This window comes from Pantherophis guttatus, chromosome 12 (genome assembly GCF_059756535.1).
Source record: "Pantherophis guttatus breed Tessera chromosome 12, ASM5975653v1, whole genome shotgun sequence".
Lineage (NCBI taxonomy): Eukaryota > Metazoa > Chordata > Lepidosauria > Squamata > Colubridae > Pantherophis > Pantherophis guttatus.
Window position 1 is genome coordinate 23,247,501 of NC_142074.1, and position 15,000 is coordinate 23,262,500.

The following is a 15,000-nucleotide window of genomic DNA, read 5'->3' on the forward strand; positions in this document are numbered from 1 at the left end:
TGCAGAAATGGACAGGTTAACAATGGAGCTCAAAGATAAAGATGAATCAGAATTCTATGTAATCTGGAATACATTTTATAAATGGCTAGCCATTTATAAAATCTAATTGCTTGGTGATAGCAATTAGACTTATATGCTGCTTCACAGTGCTTCCCAGCTCTCTCTAAGTGGTTTACAGAATCAGCCTCTTGCCCCCAACAATCTGGGTCCTAATTTTACCCACCTCAGAAGGAGGGAAGACTGAGTCAACCTTGAGCTGGTCAGGATTAAACTGCTGGCAGTGGCAGAGTTTGCCTGCAATACTGCATTCTTATCACAGGGAGGGAGGGAGGAAGGGAGGAAGGAGAGGGAGGGAAGGAAGGGCAATAACAACAGCAGTTAAACTTATATACCACTTTACAGTGCTTTACAGCCCTCTCTAAGCGGTTTACAGAGTCAGCCTCTTGCCCCCAACAATCTGGGTCCTCATTTTACCCACCTCGGAAGGATGGAAGGCCGAGTCAACCTTGGTTATCGGTCTTCAACATTACCTAGTTGGTGGTTCTAGTTAGCTAGAGGATAGTTCTTTCCTAAAGCTATTCCTCAACGTTCACCAAATGGTTGATGGATAGATTGTCTTCTTCTACCTGAATTTTTATCCTTAGATATTCCCTTCAAGGTCTTCTTCTTCTTCTTCTTCTTCTTCCAGATGGCCACATTTGAGAAGTCCGATGTCACAAGTCAAGACACAGGACACTATCACAAGGCCATACTCAACCGTGACAATTTAAGAGGTGTGGACTTCAGCTCCCAGAATTCCATAGGTAGGGAACTCTGGGAGTTGAAGTCCACACATTTTAAAGGGAAGGCTGAGGAATTCTGGGAGTTGAAGTCCACCCATCTTCAAGTTGCCAAGGCTGACAAACATTGCTTTCAACAATTCCTTGGCTCGCTGAAGAGTTATGCTCCGTGCCAATCGGTGCATTGCCACCTAATGTATGAAAAGCACACAAAATGTGGCCTTTTGCGTGCATGTTGTCTCGATGAGATCTAATTACACCTCTTTGCTGTTGTGTTTGTTTGCCGGTTTCAAAGGGAAGAGGCTATCCAGGACTGCCGAGGTCGGTCTCTCTAAGGCCTGAGAAGGCTGGAAACACAATTACAAGAGCATAAACAGCCATAATTGTATGCTAAATGCCTTTTGAAAAAGCTGAGTGTTTCTTAGTTCAAACTCCCACTTGCTGAGACGTTAGAAGAACAAACAGTACATTAGTGAACACAGGAATGAGGGGGAAGGAAGAGGAAAAACCTTAGAGTTGGTTTCCTATTTGCAGCTCAGGGTTGACCGGTGGGGGTCCTTGGTGCTCTCTGAGTTTGGTGGTTTTTCTGCAGAACTTTCATGACCCAACTAGGTAACATCATCAATGCTAGAAGGAAAGGAGGTTTGTGGAGTGGAGAAGAAGAGGAGGAGGAGGAGGAGGAGGAGGAGGAGGAGGAGGAGGAGGAGGAGGAGGAGGAGGAGGAGGAGGCGGAGGCGGAGGAGGAGGAGGACAACGATTGAGGGATTCTTGGTACTCTGAGCTTGGTGGTTTTCCTACAGGACTTTCATGACCCAACTAGGTTACATCATCAGTGCTAGAAGGAAAGGTGGTTTGTGGAGTGGAGAAGAATAGGAGGAGGAGGAGGAGGAGGAGGAGGAGGAGGAGGAGGAGGAGGAGGAGGAGGAGGAGGAGGAGGAGGAGGAGGAGGAGAACAACGATGACTGAGGGATTCTTGGTGCTCTCTAGGCTTGGTGGTTTTCCTGCAGAACTTTCATGACCCAACTAGGTAACATCATCAGTGCTAGAAGGAAAGGAGATTTGTTGAGTGGGGAAGAAGAATAGCAAGAGGAAGAGGATGAAGAAGAGGAAGAGGAGGAGGACTGAGGGATTCTTAACGCTCTCTGAGTTTGGTGGCTTTCTTGCAGATATTGCCTAACCCAAGTAGAGAACATCATCAGTGCTAGAAGAGAGTGGGGCTTAGTCTCATTAATGATGAAGTTCCCTAACTGGGTCATGAAGCATCTGCAAGAAAAACCCCAAGCAAAGAGAGGAGCAAGGACCCCGGAGTAAGGAAGTATTTAAAGAAAACGAGAACCTCTTAAGAATCATTTTATGAAATCTGCATCATAAATTGTTGATGGGAGGAACTGACATGTGGTACACCATAAAAAGGGGACACTCGGTACATTTGTGTGTGGGTGTACGCATACCCACATACATATATATCTCAACTCATCCATTGTGGAAAGACACAAAACCTCACAATCACCTCCCAGCCTCTCTCACCTAAATGCTGTGCGCCCTTGTGGTTAACACACACCAGAGAACAACAGAAAGTTTCACATCTGTTCAAAACACGCCAACTTCCTCTTTCTTCGGGAACAGGTGGCCGAAGCGAAGCCTCCCCCCCCAAAGAGCTAAGCTATTCTGGGGCTGTACTCATTTGTTCGTTGTTGGGTTTTCAGTTTTTTTTTTTTAACCCAAAGCCTCGGCACCGCATCTCATCTCGTCTTCGTCCGGAAGATCAAAGCTGTTTGATCAAAAAAAACCCCATAAGCAGCTCTGCAATCAGAGAGGTGAACTCCAGGGCTTTGCAAAGTCAGCTGCAAGTCAATTAGGCATCTCACACTGCAAAACGAGCACCAAGGATGATGTGCTCGATCACCTTGTGGTCCCACGGGGCTGTGAGAAGAATGCGCTCTCAGGAAGGGTGACGTCTACAAGCCGTTGGGTTCCCAGTTTAAATCAAAGCTCGAGGCGATTGGTTCACTGACTAAGGTCAGCCAGCCTTCCAGGTTTCAACATGGGGCCAGGATGACCAGCCTACTATAACATGCTATCCTTTTTTTCTTTTTTTTGGTAATATTTTTTTATATTATTGAGCCTGTCATTTGCACCTCTATAACTGTCTGGTTTGGTTCTGCAACCCAACAAGACAGACAGAGACTTCAGAGGATAATTAGATGTGCAGAAAAAACAATGGCTACCAACCTGCCTTCCGTTGAGGACCTGTATACTGCACGAGTCAAAAAGAGGGCTGGGAAAATATTTACAGACCCCTCACATAAATTGTTTCAACTCCTACCCTCAAAAAGACGCTATAGAGCACTGCATACCAGAACAACTAGACACAAGGACAATTTTTTCCCAAACACCATCACCCTGCTAAACAAATAATTCCCTCAACACTGTCAAGCTATTTACTAAATCTGCATTGCTATTAATCTTCTCATTGTTCCTATCACCCATCTCCTCCCACTTATGACTGTATGACTATCACTTTGTTGCTTGTATCTTTACGATTGATATTGATATTGTTTCCTGATTGCTTATTTATACCCTATGACTATCATTAAGTGTTGTACCTTATGATCCTTGACGAATGTATCTTTTCTTTTATGTACACCAAAGACAAATTCCTTGTGTGTCCAATCATACTTGGCCAATAAAGAATTCTATTCTATTCTATTCTATTCTATTCTATTCTATTCTATTCTATTCTATTCTATTCTATTCTATTCTATTCTATTCTATTCTATTCCATTCCATTCCATTCCATTCCATCCCATCCCATCCCATCCCATCCCATCCTGGAAGTTCCTGAAACCTGGAAACAGGCCAATTTCCAGCCTCTGGAGGGCTTCCAGAACCCAAGGGAGGCTGTATTTGCCCTCCTGGAGGCTCAAAGAAGGCCTCCGGAGCCTGGGGAGGGCAAAAACATCCCCCCTACGTCATGGTGCAGGAGGCTGAGTGTTCCATCTCCGAGGAAACAGAATCTTCAAAGGAATTAAGTAGACAGAAGTTCAAGCTTCTCCTCTCCTTTCAATATGTCAGCGCTGGAACGCTGACACTGAGTAGGCCAGGCCCACCATGGCCACGCTCACCCAGCAACTGGGCAGAGAACCAGTTGATAAAATTTTTGAATCCCAGCCCTGATTAGCCAGTAAAAGGAAACTAGGTCATCAAAGAACATGGTGGCTGGACACCATCAATGTTGACAACAGCCAGAGCATAGAACAACTCAAGTAGCATCAATTTGGAAGACGTGAAGAAACCTGGCCCACAGAATTGCCAGCTGAACAGATAACATCATCATCGCCTTGTTTCACAAGAAAACAAACTGACGAACCTGGTTGGCCTTATCTCTTCTTAGGAGCCGAAGTCAGGACTGTAACCTCGATGAACTTGGCTCCTTGACAAAGTCGCCCGTTATCAGTTCTTGCAGCTTCGACCTGATCTACTCACCCTCCACTTACAAGTGGTGCAGCCACTTAAGCCAGACCACTTACTAAGACAAGCAGCACATTTTATGGTGCCACGCCTGCCTGTCCACAAATCGCTTTATAGAGATTTTATGGGTCACACACTGCTAAACCTCTCTGCTTCAACTCTGCAGGTCTTTGTGAAGTTTTTTTTTATTTTATTTTGTTTTATTTTTTAATAAAAATGTCAAATCCATGTGTGAACACTGTGGCACCTGGCGCCATACGTTCCAATACAAATGAAATTGATCTGATTAAACATGATTATTACCTTCAATCGACTTATGTATTTCTAATAACAATACAGATCTATGTTAGGTCGCAGTCTATCATTATTCAATTATCCCACATTTTCTCATTATTACTTTCATTTTGTAAACTAAAACATTAATATTCCCCTTATTTCTATCACTTATTCTAACTTTTAATCGTGTCACCCTTTATTAAGAAACTTTTTCTTTCTTTCCTGTACAACTTCTAATCATGTCACCTGCCTAAAGAAAAAGAAAAAAAGAATAAGGGGGGGGAGGTAGAAGCAACTTAGAACAACAACAACAACAAAAAAAAAAGAAGAATCATCATCTATCCATCATCTCTTGCCCGCTTCATACTTTAAGGAAGGCCCAGCCTTCCCCACCCCACCCCCCGGAGGCCCCCCGGAGGCCAGAAACAGCCCATTTGCCGACTTCTGGTGGGCCCAGAAGGCCCAATAATCAACTGGCCAGCAAGCGCATGCGTGCTGGAGCTGAGCTAGACCAACGCTCGTGTGCCCACCAATATGACTCCATGTGCCACCTGTGGCACGCGTGCCATAGGTTCACCATCATGAGTCTATGCCATTTCAGCCATGTGCCTTAGCACTGTAGTTTAATCCAATAAACAAGGTGAAAGTAAATTAGAGGTCAAGGCAACCTGTGAAGTCTTGGTCTCCTTGTTGCAAGCCAACTTTTTATTGGGTATGTGGGGAAGAAAAAAAAAAAAAAAAGCAAAACCCGGAATCTCCTGCAAAGCAAGATTCCCCAAATCAGCCCGTGTTCCTTTCGCTCCTTAGAATGAGACCTAGAAAAAGAGTGAAGATTCCTGTGTCCCTTTAGCTCAACAAGGCCAGGGAAACAATTCACAGGATCGTACGATTGGCAAATGCCATCTGTTTTCACTTAGTACGGTTAAGCAAAAGACAAAATTTGTCAGGATTTTTTTTTTTTAAAAAAAAAAACGCCATCAGACTTTATAATAGATTCCATTACCGCGTTTGGTACTAATGAAAGTACAGTTAGGTCTCAACTTACAACATTTAGTGGGGGTTGAAAGTTAACACCGGCACTGGGAAAAGGTGATTTACGTCCATTTTTCATGCTTACGACCATTGCCTCACACCTACGGCTGTTCTTAGGGAATAAGCTTCCTTGGATTGTCTTTAAAGACCAGATTGCGAATTGCTTAGCTGACCAACATTCATACTTATCTCCGTTTGGGTTTGCGGCTTTATTAAAAGTTGGCCTAAGAAGGCTTCTAATCCTCATGGCTGAGACATTTGTTTCTTTCTCCCCCTCCTTGATGTCATCCTTTTATCTCTAGATATCTCTATTAGTCTGCAAATAATTAGGGTCAGACAGTACGTGGCTAAGAGACACCAGAACGATTTCAACAACTCTTGTGATTAGTAAACACCGATTAACCAGTTGTCCTTCAAGAGAAGGAGCGTTTGAGCGTTTTCTGTTTTTCATCTCTTCATCCAGGCTTCCTTCTGACCACTGTAGCACACGGAAACTGTAGCTATTTTTAAATAAATATTTGCTTAAGCTAACCAAAACTCTCCTAACATAGAGAACTTCTAACACATCCACCCACTACGAAGCCCTGAGGCCAAGAAGGGATCTGTCAACTCCACCAAAGATAGGTCTGTTAGAGGAGGTCTTCATGATGGAGACCAGTAGTTGGATGGAGCAAAAGCAGGAAGCCCATAAGAGAGTAAACAAGGATTATGGGTCTAAAGAAGCCAAAGAAAAGAGAGAACTCCCAAAGGAGGGAAGCTTCGGCCAACAAAACAGCATGACATCTTCTATCATAACTGATTGAATCAAATATCAGGGGAAAGGATGAGAATTGAGGCAGAAGATACTTAGATTCTAATTATTATTAAAGGTAAAGGTTCCCCTCGCACATATGTGCTAGTTGTTCCCGACTCTAGGGGGCAGTGCTCATCTCCGTTTCAAAGCCGAAGAGCCAGCGCTGTCCGAAGACGTCTCCGTGGTCATGTGGCCGGCATGACTCAACGCCAAAGGTGCATGGAATGCTGTTCCCTTCCCACCAAAGGTGGTCCCTATTTTTCTACTTGCACTTTTTTTTATGTGCTTTCGAACTGCTAGGTTGGCAGAAGCTGGGACAAGTCACGGGAGCTCACCCTGTTAGGCGGCACTAGGGATTCGAACCGCTGAACTGCCGACCTATCGCTCCACAAGGTCAGCATCTTAGCCACTAAGCCACCACGTCCCCTAATTATTATGAGAATTCCCCAATTCCCTCCCTGGTGGCTCATCAGACTGATAGCATTGCAATTAACACCAGCTGTCTGCAATTACTGTAAGTTCGAATCTCGCCAGGCTCAAGGTTGACTCAGCCTTCCATCCTTTCTAAGGTAGGTAAATTGAGGACCCAGTTTGTGGGGGCAATAAGCTGACTTTGTATAAATATACAAAAGGATGAAGGCTATTGCTTAACGCATTGTAAGACGCCCTGAGTCTCCGGAGAAGGGCGGCATATAAATCAAATTATACGGCAACTGTGCTTCCCAGCATTCCCAGCCAACGTGACATTTGATATTTTAGCCAGGAACCATGGGAACTGTAGTTGCAATGTGTTCAGAAGGAAATGCTGAAAAACACTGTCAGGTAGGACATCAGAACAAATAATTGAGTGTTTGTCCCAAAAATGCTTTTTTGAAAGGCAACTGGACTGTTTTTGTTTTTTTTTCCTGGAGGAAGAAGAAGAAATGTTTAGCTCCTCATCCAAGAAGCTTCATCATAGTCCCTTCCAACTCTGTTAATCTGAATCTATCTAAAATGATCAAAGGTCTGGAGAGTAAAACATGAAGAACGGTTGCAGGAACTGGGCCTGGCTAGTCTAGGGAAGAAAAGGACCAGGGGAGACAGGATAGCAGTCTTCCAATATTTGGGGAGCACTCACAGAGAGGAGGGGGTCAAACTGTTTTCCAAAGCACCTGAAGGCCAGACAAGGAATAATGGATGGAAACTGATCAAGGAGAGATTCAACCTAGAAATAAGAAATTTTCTGAGAATGAGAGCAATCTATCGATGGAACAGAAGTTGCCTTCGGAAGTTGTGGGAGCTTCATCACTGGAAGCTTTCAAGAAGAGACTGGACTGCCATTTGTCAGAAATAGGTCTCTTGCTTGGGTGGGGGGGTGGACTAGATGACCTACAAGGTCCCTTCCAACTCTGTTATTCTGCAGTCCAACAACATCTGGAGGGCTAGATTACCCATGCTAATCTAGTCCTGGGTCTTCTCCCTGGCTCCGTTTCAACATGCCGAGACTGTGATGAAAACCATGTGAATTTCCAGCAAATACTTGGCGCATGACAGTAGACTTCTTATTCTGTTTTCATACCCCTGTTAATTTCTGTGGGGAATTGCAGACCCATCACTCAGCCAACTGCTCTGTGTATATATATATATATATATATAATCATCCAGCATAAACCTCCCCAAAAGCGAATTCTCTCTCTCTCTCTCAAATCTTTTGCAAAAAGGCCTCTGGAATTTCTCCATTTTTTTTAAGAATCGCAACCTCCTCCAATTGCTCATTAGCAAAACGTTTCAGCTTTTGCTGTCCCGACTTGGCCATTTTGAGATGCCTTGTTTCCAAAAGACAAAATCCAATTCTGCTTCAACGTTCTTTGCCATCCTGGGGAGAATTGAATAAATGACAGTCGAATCTTACCTCCTTCTCTTCCTCCCTGCCCCACCCCTAATCCTGCCTCCAAACCATTTTATCTGATTTAATTAGCTTAGTTTCAGCTGCTTATTTGGACAGATCTTAATCCATTAGCTACATACCACGAGTCTGGTAAAGCTTTTCTTTCTTTCTTTCTTTCTTTCTTTCTTTTCTTTCTTTCTTTCTTTCTTTCTTTCTTTCTTTCTTTCTCTTTCTCTCTCTTTCTTTCTTTCTTTCTTTTCTGCCTTCCTTTCTTCCCTCCCTCCCATTTTTCTTTCTCTTTCCTTCCTTCCTTTCTTTCTTTCTTTCCTTCCCTCCCTCCCTTTTTTCTTCCTTTTTTTTTCTTTCCTTCCTTCCTTCCCTGCCTGCCTCCCTGCCTCCCTTCTCTTCCTTTTTCTCTTCTTTATTTCTTTCTCTTTCTTTTCTTCCTTCCTTTCCTCTCTTCTTTCCCTCTCTCCCTCCCTTCCCTTCCTTTTTCTCTTCCTTCCTTCCCTCTCTTCCTTCTCTCCCCTCCCTCCCTTTTTTCTTCCTTTTTTCTTTCTTTCTTTCCTTCCTCCCTTCCCTCCCTGCCTCCCTTCTCTTCCTTTTTCTCTTCTTTATTACTTTCTTCCTCTTTCTTCCTCTCTTTCTTTTCTTCCTTCCTTTCCTTCTCTTCTTTCCTTCTCCCTCTCTTCCCTTCCTTTTTCTCTTCCTTCCTTCCCTCTCTTCCTTCTCTCCCCCCTCCCACCCACCCACCCTCTTTCTTTCTTTCTTTCTTTCTTTCTTTCTTTCTTTCTTTCTTTCTTTCTTTCTTTCTTTCTTTCTTTCTTTCTTTCTTCTTTTTAAATAAATCCAGAGGAAACCACAGTTCTTCGATAATAATTTGAGGGCAGGAGGGGAACCATCTGTAAAATAAATTAAGCTGAAAAATAAACACACTCAAATTTTCGCATCCTTTGTGTTTACGATGACAACTGCACACCTCACACATTGCTTTCTCCCTCCAGCACCAAAAGGGTAGATTTTGCAGTGTGCTCCCATATGTCCCAATGAATGATTGCTAAAGAATTTATTAAAATGACGCAGTAATATAAAACACACTATCAACAAAGCCCCTAATGCCATCTTTTGCAGACGTAGGTTCATGTCATGGTCCGATCAAGACTTTGGAGCAAGTGAGAAAATAATGGAGAATGGGAATATTCTATGAATGGGCTATACAGCTGGATGAGGTCAATTGAGTTTCTAAGAAGCAAGGCGGATTTTCCTGCTCCTGGTTCAGGACATCTCTTTGGCTCCCAATCCCTGTGGAAAAAGGAATCCAGCTTTGGACTTGTCCAGAAAAAATGATCTGGCCTGCACTCTATAGGCCTCCAGCTACCCCTTGTCCTTTTTATTTACCTACCTATTTGGTGAGTTTAAGTTCCTTCTATAAATGCTTATTTTCTCAGTTTGATGTAATTGGTCTACTGTTGATGCCTTATGTAAATCTTTTTAAATCGTGCCTCCCACACACACACACACACAAAAAAAACACGGCTAGCTTTTTAAGAAAACGACTCGGATCATTTTAACGTTAGGAAGGGAGGGATTTCTTGCCCCTGCCAATTTTTTTTTTCTGCTCCTTAATTGAAAGCTAGCAAGTTGGGAATTCTGGGAGTTGAAGTCCAGGTTTTCAAGCAACAGCTGTACTTCATTTTCTTGACTCCTGAAGCATCATTAAATTCTCCAGCCCTGACCCACTTTTCCCAGAAGACCTGTCAAATTGCATCAGTCTTACTCCCAAGTAAATCTGCCAAGGATTGCACAATAATCTATTAGATGGCATTCTGTACCCCAGCAGTGCAAGAGAAGTCCACAACAACAATATACTATTAACAGGGAATTGCATTCGGAAGGAGATAATTTTCTTTATCCAATATTCATTGTTTCCAAATCCGGTCCAAGGGTAAATATTATGTTCTAATGTTTCTTTTCGTTAAGGGAGGGAGGGAGGGAGGGAGGGAGGAAGGAAGGAAAAAAGGAAGGGAAGGGAGGGAGGGAAAGAAGGGAGGAAAGGAAGGAAGAAAAGAAAAAAGAAAGAGAAAGGAAGAGAAAGAAAGAGAAAGGAAGGAAGGAAGGAAAAAAGGAAGGGAAGGGAGGGAGGAAAAGAAGGGAGGAAAGGAAGGAAGAAAAGAAAAAAGAAAGAAAGAGAAAGAAAGAGAAAGAAAGAGAAAGAAAGAGAAAGGAAGGAAGGAAGGGAGGGAGGGAGGGAGGGAATGAAGGAAGAGAAAAAGGAAGGGGCTTCATTTTTATCACCAAATGTTGTACGAGCATCCAAAGATAAGGAAAGGGTTTTAAGATGGAGAATTTGGAGGATAATTGGTCGATGCTTAGATTTTAGGACATCCTTAAGTTACACCCTATAATTTTTTACGTGGCTGTAATAGGAAGTGAAGGTAAAAGAGTCCCTGAGGATTTTACTCTGCTAGTTATAGCCAACTGTAAGGGTTGGTGCTCATCTCAGTTTCAAGGCCACTGAGCGTTGACCAAAGATATTTCCACTGTCAAGTGGCCAGTGTGATGTCACGGAGCACTGTTACCTTCCCACCGAAGTGGTACCTATTTATCTACTCACATTTGCATGCTTTCGAATTGCTAAGTAGACAGGAGGTAGAGCAACAACGGGAACTCAACCCATCATGTGTACGTGGGGTCTCGAACCTGGGCTGCTGCCTTTCTAGCCGACAAGCCCAGTGTCTTAACCGCTGAGCCACCGCCTCTCCCCAATGTCACAGGAGGACAAGAGGGAAAATGACATCGTCGGGAGGGTTGTGGAGCCATTGTTCCGATGATGCTAGCAATGTCATGGTGCATCTTTAAGGTGAGGGTCTTATGACTCACTCAACGACCCCTACGGCTGGCTTCTCCTGAATGCTTCCGCCGATTACATTTTCCAAGGAAAGGGAGCCATTGTTGTGCAGAATGGAAATCAGAGTCATTGGATATGAGATGGGCGGCAAATAAATTTCATAACAAAGGAAATAGACAAATAACAAAATGAACAGAGTTGGAAGGGACCTTGGAGGTCTCCTAATCCAACCAGCTGTTCAAGTAAGAGATTCTATATCAGTGATTCTCAACCTTGGAAGCTTGAAGATGAGTGGACTTCAACTCCCAGAATCCCCCAGCCAGCGCTGCTGGCTGGGGGATTCTGGGATTTGAAATCCACCCATCTTCAAGCTTCCAAGGTTGAGAAACACTGTTCTATATCTTTCCGGACAGTGGCTGTCTAACCTCTTCTTCAAAACCTCCAGCAATGGAGCAGAATAAATAAATAACAAACCAACAAACAAGTGCATTTGGAAAAACACCAGCCTTCCATGCGAAAGCACAGAATAAAGTAGACCATGTTTCAAATTAGCCAAGGTTTTCTAGGAGGCCTCGGGTCAAACTAATCAAGGACAGAAGCAACTTAGAACTAAGGAGTAATTTCCTGACAGTGAGAACAATTAATCAGTGGAACAACTTGCCTCCAGAAGTTGTAAATGCTCCAACACTGGAAGTTTTTAAGAAGATGTTGGACAACCATTTGTCTGAAGTGGTGTAGGCCTTCCTGCCTAAGCAGGAGGTTGGACTAGAAGACCTCCGAGGTCCCTTCCAACTCTGTTATTCTATTCTATTCAAACCAACTCAATCCTGAGTTGTAAAGTACAAAACAAAAGCATGGAGAAAAACTGTACGCGCCCTCGATCTTTTCTGCTCCCCAAAAAATGACATTGCTTGCAACCTCTGGATTCCTCACACCTTCTTCTTGTCCTCCTTATTCAACTCTTTCCAAACGGATCTTATTTATGCAGCTCTTTTGCTCGGCCTTCCCAAAAATCTACAACACGCCTGAAAAAATCTTGTAAGCAAATCTTGGCGCAGGGATCGGTTGTATTAATCCCATCAGGCTCCATTATACGACTCCGGGGTGATCATGCCAATAGAGATATCAAATTAATGCAGGATCTTCTGCTTCCCTGAGGCCACCTGGAACCCAACGGAGATCCTGATGGCTAAAAGCTTGTCCCAACTCAGAAGGCTGACTTGAGATGAAGAGAGAAGAAAGGGCCGTGTGTGTCAAACACAGGTTTGGAGATGGGGAAATTCGTGTCACACATGCACGAACCGATTCAAAATATCAAAGTCAACTTTTCTTCATTGACGTCCTCGTTGAGGCACGTCTGTTTCTCACCCAATGAATTCAGGGTGGTCCTTGCAGAAACCCGAGCAAAACAACCATCTTCAGATATCAATAGAGATTTCTCCTGCAACTGGCAACTAGAGGCATCAATCTTGCAAGTGCTGACTTTCCATTTCCCGAGCTGGTTATATTTAGAAAGGACGATCTGCATAGTCTGCTTTTCAGAGCATGACACGACACAAGGCCCTTCCCTACTTATCCACCAACTAAGCAGATCCAAAACCCTCAGCTCTCTACCCCAAACAATCTCAGTTTTTCACCAAAGTAGACATTCCTGGAAATGAAGCGATCCTTTCTTAGTAAGTAAGTAAGACCACACCTAGAGTACGGCATCCAGTTTTGGTCACCACACTGTAAAAAAGATGTTGAGACTCTAGAAAGAGTGCAGAGAAGAGCAACCGGGATGATGAGGGGACTGGAGGCTAAAAGATACGATGAACAGTTGCAGGAACTGGGCCTGGCTAGTCTAGTGAAGAGAAGGACCAGGGGAGACAGGATAGCAGCCTTCCAATATTTGAGGGGCTGCCACAGAGAGGAGGAAGGAGTTAAGCTATTTTCCAAAACACCTAAAGGCCAGAGAAGGAATAATGGATGGAAACTGAACAAGGAGAGATTCAACCTGGAAATAAGGAGGAATTTTCTGACCGTGAGAACAATCAACCGATGGAACAGAAGTTGCCTTCGGAAGTTGTGGGAGCTTCATCACTAGAACCTTTCAAGAAGGGACCAGACTACCATCTGTCAGAAATGGTGTAGGGTCTCCTGCTTGGGTGGGGGGGTTGGACTAGATGACCTCCAAGGTCCCTTCCATCTCTTTTAATCTGTATTTCTCCTTTGGGGGTCTACACGTCAGATGGATGTACCACCGAAACTGAGCCCTGGACAATGCTTCAATCTGGCTCAAGCCTTTTCAACCCACCAACCAGGTTTGGTCCAGTTTGTGGGGGCAATAAGATGACCTTGTATAAATATACAAAAGTATGAAGGCTATTGCTTAACGCATTGTAAGCCGCCCTGAGTCTCTGGAGAAGGGCAGCATATAAATCAAATTAAAAAAAAAAAAACCCTATGTTGTCATTTGAGGTAGAGTTTTGGTGCAGGTAGTCCTTGACTTACAACCGTTCGTTCAAAGACACAACGGCACTGAAAAAGGCCACTGATGACCGTTTTTCCACACTTACAACCATTGCAGCATCCCCACAGTCACATGATCAAAATTCAGACGCTTTTGGCCACGGACTCATATTTATGACGGTCTCCATGTCCCAGGGGGTCACGTGATCTGCTTTTGTGACCTTCTGACAAGTCAACGGGGAAGCCAGATTCGCTTAATGACGGTGTTACTCACTTAACAACCGCAGGGATTCACAGAGCAACAGTGGCAACAAATGTCGTAGAACGGTGCAAAATAGAGCTCGAAGGGTCCTTGGGCAGTGGGAGTGGGTTGGACTAGATGACCTACAAGGTCCCTTCCAACTCTGTTCTTCGGTTAAATCTGAGGATTTTATCTCTCGTAGCAACCCAGAAAAACCAAGAATTTCTTCAGTCCACGCTGAGAAGCAAAAACCCAACCGGGAATTCTTCCAACACCTCCTCCCCCTTCATCTCAAAGATTTAATGCCGTCGAGGAAAGCAAATGGCCAGATAACGGTAAAGCATCATAACTGCCTTCAGCCATCTCTGAAATCAAAACCTGGGCTAAGCAGTCTTCTTTTTTTTTCATGCAAGGCATCTTTCAACGTTCTCTATTTGATCGGTTAATATATATATATATATATATACCCTCCTCGGCCTCATCAGACTCGACAAACAAGGGAGAACACACATTCCTTTTCCGATGACACCTCCATGCTTGGTGGTAACAGCTTCTATTAAATTAATGATGTTAACCTACACCATGAATTAAGCAAATTGTATGCAAATACTGTTTGAGTAGCAATACAGCAGTTATCAGCTGTCTGCAAAAATAAATTAGTTTGGCAGGGTAAAGATATTGTGGAGCCGCATATTTAATTGAGTGCTAATTTTATTGTGATTATTACTTTTAAGTAACAACAGCGTGGTTATTAAGCAACATAATGTGATGGGTTTACACAGAACTGATAAAAGAAAAAACAACAACAACCTCTTCCTTAAACTGAGCTGGCAGGAAGATTATTCTGATACGGAGTAATTTATGGTTTCCATAAATGGCTGGGGTGTTTTTTTGTTTTTTTTAGGTGCTATGAAAAATAAACGACAATAAAATAAATACAACTTGCCACATTTTGGGGAATTCCAAGCCAGGCAGCTACACAGTGTGTTTGGCAAAATGACAGGAGCAGTTTCACAGGCAAAGGTATTTCTCTCTCTCTTTTAAAAAAAGGTGATTATTGTGATTCACAATTCCTAACAACTCCACAAATCGGCAAGAAACACCTAAGCCAACACCTTCCAGGCATTTGCAAAGCGGGACTGTGCCAAAATATCAACCTCTATTTTCCTTCCTTCCTTCCTTCCTTCCTTCCTTCCTTCCTTCCCTTCCTTTCCTTCCTTCTTTTCCTTCCTTCCTTCCTTC

At 43.5% G+C, this 15,000-nt stretch overlaps 1 protein-coding gene across 1 annotated transcript in view; it reads right to left on the reverse strand.

Moving 5' to 3' along the window:
• The window catches only part of AFF2 (ALF transcription elongation factor 2), a 287,858-nt gene that overhangs the window by 270,016 nt on the left and 2,842 nt on the right, over positions 1-15,000 (reverse strand). The window lies entirely within an intron of this gene.